The sequence below is a fragment of the Gastrolobium bilobum genome, unplaced genomic scaffold, assembly GCF_033153095.1.
Source record: "Gastrolobium bilobum isolate Gb01-03AN ecotype WA unplaced genomic scaffold, APGP_CSIRO_Gbil_v1 utg2798, whole genome shotgun sequence".
NCBI lineage: Eukaryota > Viridiplantae > Streptophyta > Magnoliopsida > Fabales > Fabaceae > Gastrolobium > Gastrolobium bilobum.
The window spans coordinates 370,331-384,906 of record NW_026898492.1 but is presented as its reverse complement, the minus strand read 5'-3'; positions in this window follow the sequence as shown (position 1 = coordinate 384,906).

Here is a 14,576-nt window from a genome sequence, read left to right as displayed (position 1 = left end):
GCCCTAATATATGGAGCTCTTAGTTAGCTTCTTCTAAATTCTTTCGTTGGTCAAAACTTCCATCCTATGAGCACATTTTCAAAATGTTTAGAATCCAATTCAATTCTCTAAACCTCATTGATCAGTTGCCTACGATTACAGTTGCTTAGAACAAAAACTTTAACATTACAACGAAAGGAAGCTGGTTCAGGTGGTATATGCTTGATTTCGCTTAAGTAAGGTCATGTATTCAAGTCCTTGTGAATAAAAAAAATCATTTTGAAAGAGGTAGCTCCACTATGATGTGGATGTTCCTGACTCGAACAGGACTACAACGTCAACATTACAGCTGCATTCCATATTTTAAACCATGATAATGAGAGACAAAATTTGTTTAATTTAAAATTAATGTTATTCAAAGTATTCAAATTTCTTGTACATGACCAGTTTAAGGAAATTCCAAAATCAGCATGAGTTGTTAATATGAGTAATATATTTATTAATATTTATTATATATTATTTTGAAATCCGATTGAACCATTGACTCAATGATCCAATACCTCGATTGGGTTAATGATCGGTCTGAGTTTTAAAACACTGATTGAACTAAACTTTTTTTCTAGATAAGTTAATGTGTTCATTTTCCTTGTGTATTCTCCTTATAGCTAATATAACTTGTTATTGCCACACAAGTGGTGGAGTCATGGAAGAGAAATTGTATAACAACCCTCACTGTCAGAGTAGATGACAGTGAACTAGTTTAGCGTTTATGTGAATTAAAAACTTATTCAAAGAAACGGTGAGCGATAAATCATGTAAATTACATTGTAATTAAGTGAAGGGTATAGTTCATACCAAACAAGTCAAATAGGATCCTAATGGAATTAAAATAAAATATTTGGGGTCAAAGTATAATTATGTGAAAGTTTATGGACTAGTATGCAAATAAGTGAAACTAGCTCTAAACTTAATTTTGATTATTTAATTAAATTTTTTGTGGAATTCTATGTGAAAGAAGAGATTTTATTGTGATCAAATAATATCTAGATTAATTCTTAAAATTTGGTCAAAGCTTGAATAATTGTTAACCAATAGAAATTTTTTTAAGTCAAAGTAATTGTAAAAACCTTAAGACTGTGTAAGTTATGAAAACTAGTAAAATTCCTATACATATTGGATGACCTTATGATCATATTAAGGCTACGGTCAAGGAAGTCAAAGGTTGATAGAAATTAACCAATAGGAATTAAGGTTGAAAGTCTTAAGAATAAATTGTCCAATAGGATTTAAGTTTGAATGTTCAAAGGTGACATATAAAGTAATTCAACTACTTAGTCATAAAGAATAGTTGAATAAGTTACTAACCAATAAGAATAAGAGTTGAAAGTCTAAAGATCAAAGAACCAATAGAAAACTACGTATCCATCTAATAATGTGTTCTTAGCGTTTACAATTTTCCTCACAATGTCTAGGGTGCATTATGTCACGATTTGTATCCATATGAATTTCTAAGTCTTCTAATGATCCTCACCTTCCACTACGTATAGTTTCATCATTTGATCCTCCTATTATTATCAAATTTCCAGCCACGAATGCAATTACCCTTAAGTTCTTTATGTAATTTCCATCAAGTTAAATATCTCTTCGGTGTCCATCTAATGAGTCATAAACTCCAGGATGAAGTCCTAGCCTTATTCATACCTCTTAACCCGTTATGTGATATTAAAATTTAGTCAATTAACCTTAAATAACAATGCATGGCCAAATCCTATGGGTCTTACGACTTAATTGCATAGTCCATAAAACATAAAGCCTCTTAAATACAAACACCCAATTATAATACCTTAAACGCATATCAAATGTCTAAAGTAGCATAAGCGCATATCAAATGTCTAAAGTAGCATAAGCGCAAATCAAATGTCTAAAGTAGCATAAGCGCATATCAAATGTCTAAAGTAGCATAAGTAGCAAAATTCATTACAGTCATACAACTATAAATAAAAGGCATCACTCAATCCATAAGGATTCATTGTAGTTATAGTCCCCGAAGACTTTAACCAACACAAGATACATAGCCTGCTCATACAGCCCTTCATTACAAAGTTCAGTAATTTTATCCACGAGTAACTGCATGGTATCATCTTCATGACGTACTAGTCTCTTACCTTTCCTTACCCACTTGGTCATTTTTAACTGAAAGGGGATCCCCAAAGAGGGGTGAGATTGGGGGTCTCAGTAAGGACTCATAGTTGGAGCAACCTCCAAACCATGATGCTTTCTCCTGCAACAGTCATATAATAGCATATACAATAATAGAGTGGAAAATATTTGAAACATAGTTTGGAAGATAAGTCATGCTTTCAAAAACATCATACCAATCTTGCCATGGCAATTACTCTCCATGGTCTTACAGACGAATACCCAGGGTCCTCGTCAGGTTGCCTCTATGGTATTAGTGCACAGGCCATCGTAACACATCTTGCATGAACAAAACATTAGTTCCAAACAGCAAAACATATCACTGTATAGCACCATGTAACAGATTGCAGTCAAACCAACACTTTACATAAAGGGGGTGGCAACCATAGGGAAACTACTTCTACAACCATAAATCACTTACACTATTGTCTTGTCCTTTTACTTCACTAGAGTTCAAGTTCGGCCACGTAGGTATTTCCAATGCTCTGGTCTTCCTTTGCACCCTTGGTTCGGCCTAATCAAATAATAAGACTTAATAGGTGATTCTAAAACTCACTTGGTCCATACATCGCATTTAGGTTCGACCCTTTAGGATATTAGGACTTAGAAGATGATTCTAACAACGTGGATTCATGCATAGTACTCTAACAATTTGGTTAACATGTAAGCCCCAATTTAACAAGGTTTTCCTTTCTTTTTAGCTTTCAAGAATTCGAATGAGGGAAGAAGATTTTGTATTCCTTTAAGCCCTTATAAAACTGAAAAGAAAATAAGAGGGGTGGAGGTCCATATCTTGAAAATAGAGTCTAAGGGACCTTACCTCGAAGGATGATGTTTAATGGAGTGATTCTTCCACCAATATGTCACTCTTGATCTTCTAAGTGTCCACCTTCCACGTGTTCCTCTATAGACGATGAAGGAGGCTTAAAGGTATTTTTGATGTTCCTATGCCCTAGATATGTTAATGGCCGAAGCCTTAGGTGGGAGGAGAGGTTTGTTTCTTTTTGGGTTCTTGTTCTTTGAGAAGGCCGAAGCCTTGGTGAGGGAAGAGGGTGCCATTTTTCTTTGGTTTCTTGTTAAAGTTAGAGTGAGTGAGGGAGTGTGACCTTTGCCTTGGGAATGTACGGTTGGAATGGGGGAAGGGCCTTTGGTCATCTATTTTATCCAAGTCCCCTTAATCATCACGCCTAGGTGAGGAGAGGTTAGATCATAGGTTGAGTGTGGGCTAGGCAAATCTTCTCACCTTGTTCAAGGTTGTCATGCGCATAGGGAGGAGAAACTCTTACATGTCATGTCTAGGTTAGAGAGAAACAAGATTCATCATTAACCACTTGGGGAGGGATGCGCATGGGGAGAAGAGACTCTTGCATGTCATGCCTTGGTTAGGGAGAAACAAGGTTCAGCATTAATTACTTGGGGAGTGATGCGCATGGGGAGAAGAGACTTTTGCATGTCATGCCTTGGTTAGGGAGAAACAAGGTTCAACATTAATATAACACCTCACATTTCTAAATCAAATATTAAAATATTAAGTGAGCAATCAAGTGATGGATTAGTGAAAATCCTAAAGATTAGGCCAAAATACAAAGAAAGTGCAAAACGGTAATTAGCCAACACGCAACTCTAGGAAGATAAAAATTGAGTAGAAGGTCTCAGAGGGTAAAAATAACCATGGAAACGGGTTCAGAACGAAAAATTGGGTGGATAGGCAAGTTTCAGAAAAATCAGTGAACAGTGTTTTCGCGGGTAAAAATACCGCGGTACGATTGCACCGTAAAACGTGCCGATTGAGTTTTGAGCTATAGGTTTCAAATATGAGTTATAAATGGTTTATTGAGTTAGGAAATATGATTTTTGATAAAATCTTATGAAAGTAAGTCATTTTGGAGAAGCGTGCCAACGGCGTGCGCGATAGCTTAAAAACAGTGTTTTCTCCTAACGAATGGAGGACTCTGAATTCATCTGATCATGCCTAATTAAAGTGGAATAGTTAATGTTAATAATTAGAGTTTCTAAATAGGCTTTGAATTTACGGACGTTTAGTGAGAGTTTTGACGCGTTTTGAATCGCGTGAGGTGGCGTGGGACCCACCCCACTTAAAATTCACTTAAGACACATCATCACTACACTATTCATCACCTCCTACACTCCCCATCAGCCTCAAACCCGCAGCCCTTTTTCTCCCATTGAAGATTTCACTTCAAATTTTAATTTCTCCATAACTCCATCATTTCTTAACCAAATCAAGTGATTCTTGAGTTGAAATTTGTTGGAAAACACCTTCTAAACACATTGGCACTAGTGGCAAGCCTTGAATCCAGCTATATTTTGCGAAAATCCCTCCTCAAGGCCGCGGCTCATAGTTGGAGATTTGTGTTCATGGAGCTTCTAAGTGCTCCAATGGTGGAGTATGTTTAGGAGGAGCCTTGTACCTTCCATTTGGGTGAGTGTTCTTGCATTTTAAACGGTTGATTGTGATGAATTGATTTTGTGACCTAAAGCTTTGATTTTATGATGTGTTGTGTTAGAGAGCTCAAATGGAAAATGTCTATTAGATGATAATGCCTTAGAATGATGTATTAATGCTAGAAATGCAATGAAAATTTTAGGTGAAATGTGATGATTTTTAACTTAGTGAATTTGAGATCATGATTTTGGGACTTTGGAATTTTGTGTTGAGGCATTGCTTGATGAATTGTGGTATGATTATATGATGATATAATGTGGTTGTGTGAGATGTGGAGTGAGTAAAAGTGAATGGAAATCCTAGAATTGCCATAGGTTGCAATTTGGCCTTTAAAGGAAAATTATGGAATTGATGTTGTTGGAAATTGTTTGAGTGATGAATTATGTGTTAAAAAGGTAATTAGATGGGTTGTGTGGTGATTGGCAAGTGGAAGAATCAATGCAAAAATAATAAGTGGCTTAGTTGGCATAAATGAGCCTAGAGTGAAATATTTCGCAAAACGATGCGTAAATGTCGTAAAACGGAAAAATGACGATTGAACTAGCCTCTAAGCAACCTAAGGAAGTGTTATAAAATGAGAAAGAACATTTATAAAAATAAATCCCCAAATAACACCTAGATGGCCGAACCTTCAAGGGGAAAATGGGGGATTTTGCGGTTTTCGCGTTCTGATGTAATTCGACGTGAAAATGACGAACCGGCACTTGAATTGGCCTATTGACAACCTAATGAGGCATAACAAAATGAGAAAGAAAATTTAGAAAAATAAATCTCAAATTAACACTTGAATGGCCGAACCATCAAGGGAGGATGAGGAGGATTTTGTGAATTTTGCGTTTTGATGCTATTTGACTCGTACTGATGGATGTACGTAATTGTATAGGTTGTCGTACGTTGACTTGAATCCCGAAACTTGAATCTGGGAGTTGCCCTTGGTCCTGGACCAAGTGGATTGAGGTATGTAATTGGTTCAATGCATGTATAATTGTAAATTAGCATGTATTGTTTGAATTATAAGAGATTGGGAATGTCCTCTGTGTAGGCATTCTGCTGCGTACCAAGTTGTGGGATAAGCTGCTGCGGAGCTTGTGAAAACAATATTTAAGGTAACCTCTTGGTACAGGGGCTTGTTCCCCTTTTCTGTTCCACCTTGCCAGTTGATGGCAACGGTAGGAAGTGTGTATGAATAGTATAGAACACATGAGCATGCATGCATTATTGCTATGGGTACTGAGGTACCGAGTCTCTGGCCAGTAGACAGTTTTATTAGCCTTCGGGCAGTTTCGGACTTCCGCTGGATAGGTCCCCAGGAGGGAGTTCCAGTTGACTGCGTGTCATGGTGTGTGATCCGGGTAGGAGCACATTAGAAATGTCTTTGGCGTTTTGGTTGGTTTGGGCATCATGGTCGTGGTTTCTGTGAACACACCTTGGATGATACCCATAGGCTTATATATGCCCAGGGCGTACGTGGAATTGGGGTTACCATCCCGTATCGTCGTAGTTTGAATCTTTATATTCCCCATTTCTCTAAATCCCTTGCTATATCCCGTTTTCAAAGTGGTTGTTTTATTCTATTGATATGCATCGAAGTGAACCATTGGGTGGAGTTTTCTCCAGAACCTCTTGGTTACTGAGATATATTCGTATATCTCACCCCGTCTCGGGGCATTTATTTCAGGAGGTAGCAGTGGAGCCGGAGCAGCGGGCAAGAGGCCCGCAGAGTGAGCCGTGGAGTGCTTCATATTTTGCATTTTGTTGGCCGTGTGGCCTAGGCTAGACTTAGGGCATGAACATCTCATATGTATGTGGGATGAGCTTCATTAGCATATTTGTTCATGCCATTTTGCCTAAGTCTAGTAGTTATGTAATTGGTTATGTTGTCATTTGAATTTAAGTTGTAATATTGGAAGAATGTAAGTTGAAGTTTAAGTTTCAAGTTGTAAGTTGTAAAGCAATATTGTAATCATATGTGATGCATGACTATTTATGATGGAAGGGCCTTAGTCCTATTTTAGGGTATGATTACATGTATGATAAAAATATGCATGAAAAAGGTGTTAGTGATTGCAACTACTTAAGAATGATTAATATGAACTATATGCCTAATGACTATAAACTGGATTGGGTTGTAAGTGCCCCAAGGCATTGTTGGTCCTTGTGTGTGCCACCCATTGGATTATTACTGTATTATCGTGTGTTTATTAGGTACATTTGAGGTTTAAATGATCGTTTACAATTTTGGGATTATTGGAAAAACAAAGGAAACTCTGGCGAAATTTCTGTAGAATTGGCAGATTTTAGGTGAACTTCGGGAGGGCATATCTCCCTCCATAGAGGTCCAATAGGGACGTACCATACGCCATTTTGAAGTTTGAGATGTCCTCTACCTTTTGTAAAAATTTGAGGAAATTTTGGGTTGATATTCGGCCTGAAAAAAATGTAGAAACACGGACTGCTCATATGCCACTGCATCTGAGGCAGTTCTGGTCCTGATTTGGGAAATTAATTCCCGCTTCGTTTCTTAGTCAAATTAAGCGTGTGATATATCAAAATGAAGTTTGAGATGTCTAGTTTGTAGGATAAAAATTTGAAAGCAAATGGATGAATGGATTGAGTGCATTAATTCGAGTAATGTGAGTGGTTTGGAGCTGTTTTTGGGGTTGGTTGGCTAATTGTTTATCCAAATTCAAACGGCGATAATCGGAGCTAATGAGCTCCGAATTGAGCGTATGATAGCTTGTTGAAAAGGGAATTAAGTAAGACAAAGATGTAATCTAAGAAGAAGGTTTGGTTGCAAGCGGTGTGGTCGCAGAAAAATTAAGAATGAAACATGTCCGAAAAGGTAAAAACGTAAAGTTTGGAAATTGGCTAAGTGGGTTTATGGGAACCCCTTAGTAACTTATAATAAGTAATGTGAGTTATAAAAATAGTTTAAATAAGTCTTCTGCAAGAGTTTACGGTTACGATCACAACTTTTAATTATTACGCCTTTTTATGTTTTAAATGCTCGCGTAATAATCGGAAAAAGTTTATTCGCATTTTTATAAATGAACTGCTGTGATTGTAACTGCGCTTAATATCATAATTAATGTTAACAATACCGGTGTACAACGAGATGTTACACGCATGGGGAGAAGAGACTCTTGCATGTCATGCCTTGGTTAGGGAGAAACAAGGTTCAGCATTAATTACTTGGGGAGTGATGAGCATGGGGAGAAGAGACTTTTGCATGTCATGCCTTGGTTAGGGAGAAACAAGGTTCAACATTAATTACTTGGGGAGTGATGCGCATGGGGAGAAGAGACTCTTGCATGTCATGCCTTGGTTAGGGAGAAACAAGGTTCAGCTTTAATTACTTGGGGAGTGATGCGCATGGGGAGAAGAGACTCTTGCATGTAACAAGGTTCAATGCTTTAATCATTAATAGGGAAATATTGGTTAGTGTGTAAGGCAAGCCATATTCCTTTTATGATGATCATTGCGCCTAGGGGAAAGGAGAAAAGTGGCTCCACTTTTTAATGGATCAAGCCTTGGTTCCTGATCCTTTAATGTGTCACCTTGGGAGAAGGAAAGGCAATTCATGTCTTCTTGCTTCTATTATGGCCGACGGCTAGCATTGGAAATGGCCAAGTTTCATTCAACTTTCTTTCCTTATTGGTTGCATGTAGTGGCAACCACTCATCACATGCCACATCATTCATCATATGTTCATGGACTTGGGCTTGTTGCACCACTAAAGGGCCCACGGTGTTGGCTTCAAAAATATTGGGAATGCTTTGTACTTTGGGCCAAGGCTACACTAGGTAATGGGTTTGGCCCACTTTTCCCTTTTGGGGTTAGCTTTCCATTGAAATTAGAGAATGGGCCAAGCCTTATTCCTTTGCATGATGGGTTCGGCCCAAGGAGTCTCTTTGGGTTGGGATCACCCTAGGTTGGGCTACTTATGTTTAAATTTGATGTGGGCTTAGTCTAAGATCATACAACTTCAAGAGTTATAAGTTTGGTCCATTAAGGTCATTAGTTGGTGTGGGTTCAACCCATTAAGTTTTTGGCTTTTAGATTATTTAATCATGCTTAACTTGGGCTATTCACATATAACTATCATTAATTCATTTGGTCCACACAAGACTCATTAATAAATGTGGCTACATAATTTAGGGTTATTACATCCATGGAAGCAAGAGGAAAGCTTGAAAACTTCATCTTCTAGCCATTTTTAAACCAAGGTTTCAACACAAAACTTGTAGCCCTTGATCTTGTGATCAAAACCCCTCAATTATTTCTTCTTGGAGAGGTTTATATTTTGAGATAATCCTCTTTAAAGGTGACTTCCCCTGTTCATGTTTGATAGAAAATCAAGTGTTATTCAAGGATTAAAGCTTGGAAAGTGTTGGTGAGGTGTGTAGGGAGCTATATAAGGTAAAAGGCCTAAACTTTGATGGTTTAAAATGGATTTATGAAGTGGGTTAAAACTAATTAGCGTTATGAGTAAACATGATCCTAAGATGTTATTTTAAGTGGTTTAATGTTCTTTGGTGGTTGTTTGTTAGTTTGAAGTTAAAGGAAACAAGATCGAGTTGTTAAAAGTGCACAAATCCTAATAGAGTGTAATCTGAATTCTGTATTACGATATTTATAATTTGAGTTTTAGGAAATAAAATTGAGTGATACTTGTTCCAAATTAAAGGTAGACAAGTATATTATAACATACAAAAATTTTAGATGAATCCAATCAGAATTGAGGAATTCGTGGTTAGAATAGTAAACGTGGTTCAGGCTGTGAAAAATTGTGTTCATGTTTTAGCCCAAATTGAAAAGGGCGTATCTCACTCATTTCTTAATAAAATTGAATTTATGAGGTATCAAATTAAAGCTTGGGATGTCTAGTTTCTTTTTGTAAAATATGGGAATTTTTAGAGTGCTAAATCATTCCCAGTTTCAGTGAGAATGGACAGTACTCGAAACTACCTTGTGTTTGCAGCTTTACACTTGGAGTTTGAAAACTTCATAATTCCTTCATTACTTAACCAAATGGGATGAATATTATATCAAATTGAAGCCCAAAATGTCTATCATTTGATATAAAAATCTGAGAATAAAATGAGTAAGGAAACATTCCCAGAAAAAGAAAAGAGTTTGCTGCCCTGTTGTTTTGACGATAGGTTTAAGCAGTTTGCTTACGGCGGAGATATCTTGAGCCATACTTGTCAGAATGAGGTGTATGAGATACCGTTGGAAATCTTATAACATCTAGATTAAGATGGTAAAATCTTATAATTTTTGGTGAAAGATTTCATGACCCTGTAAAGAAGGTTAACTATATGAATAGTTAATTAAAAAGCTACATTTTGATAAGTTGGTTTTGAAATTGGTGTAAACTAACTAGTATTGGGATTAAATTATTAAATGTTGAATCAAATGAAAAGACTTGTGATATGGCATGAACTGTCAAGATAAATAGAGTGGTCAAAGTGACTAATAGAATTACCTGGTTGGTAATTGAATTAACGTGTGATGTGATAGTTACTTGGATTTCAAGTAATATGTATTAATGGTATTTTATATATTGTACCGGACTATGAATTAGTTGAGGTAATGGACGTCTTTGATACACCGATACGTTCTTTTTTTTGAAATATGCGTGCCGGACACGTGTCAGAGACCGACACGCTCCGACACGTTCAGACACGCGTTCGACACGCGGTCAATATTATGGGACATGTTGACTATCGCGACACGCAATTTTGACCGTGTCCGACACGGTCAAAAATGAAATTTGTGCCCACCGACCTCACATGTTTCTTTGTTGACGTCGTCTTCTTCTTCCTCTTTGCTTCGGTTGCTCTCATCATTGAGAGATTCTCCAGGTGACTGTGCTTGCTCTCATCATCTTTTCGTAGTGCTGCTGTTGAGTCGAGGAAGAGCAGAGGAACCGCGTCACTAAGTTCTTAACAGAGCAAGTCAGGTGCTCAGATCTGGTGCGATGAAGAACAGGGTTAGACCGGTTAGCTGCAGAGGCGAACAAGCCAGCGAAAGAGGTGATCATCCTTGTTTGTTAAGAAGATCACGAGAAATCAAAAAACTCATATATATAAAAAAGAAAAAAAAAACTCAAAACAGAACAATGAAACACTTGAAAGTAGGATGAAGAAAATGAATAGTAAAGTTAGATCCAAATCTCGGTATCGTGTCATGATGCGACAAATCCATCCACCGCCATGTCTATATGCAATGAATCTAATTTTTTTCAATTTCTTTTTTATTTTTAAAAATAATGATTTTGGGCTCTTTTTTCAGCCCATTTAGTGGTAAGGGTAAAGTTAATAAATAATGATTAAGTATAACAAATAAATAACTAAATAATAAGTATTCAAATTAAAATAAAGAAAAATATTATTTAATATTAAAGCGTGTCCTAACGTGTCAAAATATAGTATTTTTTAGAATTAACGTATCGAAGTGTCGTGTCCCGTATCGGTGTCCGTGCATCATTGATGGACGTAGAGTCTGCGGGTAACTTGGTTTGCAAATAATTTGCAGGGAACTTTACAGGTAAGTTCTCGGTTTAAGAGTTTTCTCCGTTTACGATTGTTCCACCGTAACCAAGTAGGTTATGGTTTCTGATTGAAATAATAGTTATGAATGTCATGACTTAACATAGTTGCATTCATATAGGATCAATATGTATAAAATTAATATAACATAAATTGCATGATCTTATGTGAATTAAATTAATGTATGTGTAATTAATAATGACATGAATTGTTATGTGCATAAATATCAATGAATATGATTCACTATAATTAAATGTAAGGTGAATTATGTTACTAATGTTAAATGTATTCTGTTTGATTTGATATTTGTAATTAAGTGATCTGTTTAAATTGCTGTAATTAATTGTGTTGTGAACTGTTATGTGTAATTTGATGTAATTATATTTGATATGCTGTGAGCAAATGCAAAATGATTTAACATGTTGTGGTTGAGTGAAATATATGAAAGGAGACTAATGCATGATGTTTGATTTAATATCTGCAATTAACATGTTATGTTTTATTTGATATCGGTGTGCAAAATATTATGTTTTGTTTGATATATATATATATATATATATATATATATATATATATATATATATATATATATGCAAAGTGTTATGTTTGATTTGTTTGTGAAATTATATGTTGTGTTTGAAATTCTGTATTGTGGTAGGAATATGTGACGTGATTAAAATTATGTGTTATGAGTGTTTAACATTCTGCTTGTGATTTGGTGTCAGCATATGAAATATTGTGTTGTAATTAATCTGATATAAGGACTAATGGATAGTGTATAGTTTATAGTACACTAAATATAAAAAGAGTGATGTTCGAGAAATGTTCCATAAGTTAATTAAGCCTAGGAAATGATTATAAAGAGGTGATATTTGTGAAAAAGAGTGATGGGCATATATATAATTATATATTATATATACATATTTGTGAATTCCACGTATGAGGTCATTGAGTACATTGGTCGTACTAGTTGAGTGCATCTGAAACATCAGTGACACTGGTGGAATATATTGAGTTATTACCGTGAACGCATCCAGTCTTCAGTTGGTTCCGGATACTTTGTGTATCAGAGATATTTGATATTATGATGTGTTTTGATGATTGTGATGGTTTTGATTTTGTCAGTTCTGATTCAAGTGAGTTTCTAATTAACTTGATTAGCATGAATATCTAATCTTTCTGATTGTTAAAAGTATATGATGTTGCTGATAATCTTGATAGGAGTTCGGAATAAATAATATTGAATTGATCAAAGGAACTCTAAATTATCAGAGAAAGAAAGTAAATGATTTTGTATGAAAATATATTCGTGTGTTTGTGTAAAATATTTAATTAAATAATTAAAAGACTGTATGGTGTGGTCTATGTTTTGTGTCGGACATGTTCTGCAGGAAGTGAACTCGTGGGTGGAGACAGCTGTATAAACCCCGAGCTTATTGAGATTCGTTTTCACCCCGCATTATGGGATATATTTCAGGTACAATAGTCGTTGGAGAAGTATCCATAGGAAAGGAATCAGTGCTTGGCAAGTAGAGTCTTGCATGGAGCAGTAGCCTGATAAATGTTTGTTTTGAGACTATCTATAAATATGTTTTACTATAAGCATCTTGGAGAGGCTTATCTATATATTATACAGTAGAAGCTGAGATGTATTTTATTTACAAATTAAGATGTATTGATTTACTATCTATCAGGTGTAAAGAAATCATGGGATTGTAATCCCTAGAAATATTCAATTTATAGCCATTATGTTGTCTGTGGTTTCTGTCAGAGATAGTACTTGTTATTATATTCGAGGAGAGACTTGATAATTGGATATGGTTTTGTAAGTTAAATAGAGTTCTATATGGTTATGAGACTATATAGAATTAAAGTTAAAAATAATAAATGAAGTAAGGCAATTACATAAACAAAATTAAAAAAAAAAGTCAAATCACGTCATTAATGGTAAGTTAATGTGATACTTTTAATTAAGTCTTCCGTTAATTTAATTCAATGTGTAGGTAGCACTTTTATACCATAATATCAGTTAACATAACGGCTAGAGACGGGATGTTACAAATTGCCCTTTCAAGTTCATCAAACATTTGTATTAGATTACATTAAAATTAAAAGTAAAATAATATATCATAAATTTGCCTCCCTTTATTTTTGTTTTTCCCTATGTACAACAAAAAAATTAAAGAGTTCTTTAAATTTGATTACGTATCTATCCGGTACTGTGTTGCCCCGCCTAATTTAGTGTAAATGTAAAATTCTTTTGCCACCACTTACAAAATTTTCTAACTTCGTCATTGTGCGGGATACTGACCAAAATGTCACTGTTCACCAACTTTTTTACCTAAATGCCACGCGAACAGTGTTATTTCCCAATCTGCCACGGGGGCAAGTTCGCTTCTGACACAAGCGACCTCGGTTTGCTGACGTGTCACATTTTTAGTGGATAACAAGTATTAAATTTAAAAAAAAAAATTCAAAAAAATGAAGTTCGCCTACCATGTAGGCGAACTGGATTAAAATATTATTGAAATCGAGGTCGCCTGTGTCAGAAGCGAACTCTGACACCACCAGGAAGCTGACACATCAGCAAACCGAGGTCGCTTGTGTCAGAAGCGAACTTGCCCCGTGGCAGATCGGAAAATAACACTGTTCGCGTGGCATTTAGGTGAAAAAGTTGGTGAACAGTGGCACAATATTCCTCATTGTGCCGCACCAAATACACTTCGCATACTGGTCAGTGCCTTTGCCTATCCTTAGTCAGAGTGAAGATGAGAAGGCTTAAATTAGTAGTTGAAAATGACAACATAACGTGACAGAATTATGTTGTTTTTAATTATGTGTTTGAGGTGAATCAGCCCTCCGGTATTCTTATAAGATTCAACTCTTTGAACTGGTTATGAGACTAATCCCGAGTCAGGGATTAGTCACAGCTAAAATTATTCACCTCTTCCCAAAGATGTATTTGATTGAAATCAAACTCAAATTTTCTCTTCACTCTTAGTTTGTGTTGCCAACTGAGTTACACTCACTGAATACACATAATAATGTTATGGTATATTGTTAACAAGCATAGTTATTCTTTGAAACTGAATCACCAGGGAGCGCATAAATCTTGAGATGTGAACTAAAATATAGTAGGATTGAAAATAAAACAGGCGATGGGGGTTCAAATCATGAAATTCAGGTTAAAGTAACTTCCCAAATTTGTGGGTGCACCTATCGAATACACAAATACTTAGTTAGAAGAATCAAATTTGACATAGATCCGGCAAGGAAATCAGATATAACTAGTTTTATGTTGAGTTACTTCCACACCAAGAAAAGATGCTGAGTTACTGGCTGACTCAATCGAATTTGATAAATTTTTTAAGAAATTA